This window comes from Monopterus albus, unplaced genomic scaffold, assembly GCF_001952655.1.
Source record: "Monopterus albus unplaced genomic scaffold, M_albus_1.0 scaffold3.1, whole genome shotgun sequence".
NCBI lineage: Eukaryota > Metazoa > Chordata > Actinopteri > Synbranchiformes > Synbranchidae > Monopterus > Monopterus albus.
Genome location: NW_018127883.1, coordinates 330,491 through 331,991, shown reverse-complemented (window position 1 = coordinate 331,991; position 1,501 = coordinate 330,491).

Sequence of the window (1,501 nt, the reverse complement as noted above, 5' to 3'; positions counted from 1 at the left end):
CTGTAAATACTTAAATGTGAAAGAAAATAAAAAATATTTTACTTTTGGTTTCAAGTCCTTGAGCCACCTGTCGCCCCATCAGGAGCTTTACCTTTTGAAATTCATGAGAAAGATACCTAACAGATTTGCTGTCTTTAGGATTAGCCATGAAAGAGATACCATCTCATTATGTGGTCAGAACATGATTTGTATAGGCAGTATCCTTTCTCTCATTTAGTTATCATACATATCTACATATCATTTAGTTATCACAATGTAGCCATAAAACACACATCATTTTTAATTGATTGTATTTGTGGGTTTACTCTGAGGTTTCTGTTTTAACAAATATTTACCCTTGAGGTTTCATTTGGAGATAAATAAGTGGCAACACAATAGGCCTTCTTGTCACAACACAACAGCTCCTGGTCTTTAAACAAACTGACATTAATTTATCTTAATGGGGTTGAAATTACAACCCCATGTCGTCTGAGGACAATTGCTGACATGGACTCTTCTCGCTTTTCTCGCGTTCACCAAACATCTGGAGTTTCTCATAATGCACTTTTTAATGGGACCTCTGGCTCCGTCTTCATTTTTCATTTGATTGGCGGTGTTGCTTATAGTGTACCGCCAGAGAAACCCTGTTGTGTATCCAAAAAAAGAGATTAACTCTACAGCACTCAAAACACACGATTTTCTCACACAGGCCAAATACCAGTCAGAGTTGTATTGTTTCCTTTCCTTTGATTTAGAACTTTGAGCCCTGATGGATGTATAATATCATTTACTGTCAAATACAGGGGTGGTCTTTCCTGGTGTTAACTGTTCAACCTGCTTTTTGTCTCCAGGATTCCAAAAGCCTGGATTTTTCTCAGCCTCCTCACCATCTACTGAATGGTTTCATTGCAAGCAGAATCAGAAAGATGAATAATTGACTCATGCTGAGTAAAATATGACTCCATCTAAATTTGATAAGCCATTAAATGAATGCCATATGATGCTGATTTGCCACTTTACACTTCAACCAATTCCATTAATTTCAGGGCACCTACTATATTTTAACCATGACGTGAAAAGACACTAATCATTAAGTGGACACATGGTTAAAAAATATGTAGTTTCATGTCACAAATATAGTTCTATCAACTTGGTAAAAAACTAAATGTTTGCTAAGAATAGATAATAAACTAATGAAATTGGCCTCTTTATAAGTGAAAACCATTTGGTTTTATGGCAGGGATGGATTGTATCATGCTCAGAGAAAAGGGACCTTAACATTTCTACATTTTATCACCAAAACAGTTTTTATCCAGTGTTTGGAAATGTTGGTCTTTGGTTCTTGTTACCATTGCTAACTCTGAGAGACGAGGCAGTCCAAGTAACTTCAAAACAGTGCTGATTTATTCAAAGGATCACAGGTAAAATTAACATTACACGCTCAGGTATCTTGCACCTCCAAACTGCTCGCAGGCAGATGTAAGATGAAAGACCCTGAACCCACCAGGCCTATACATTATAT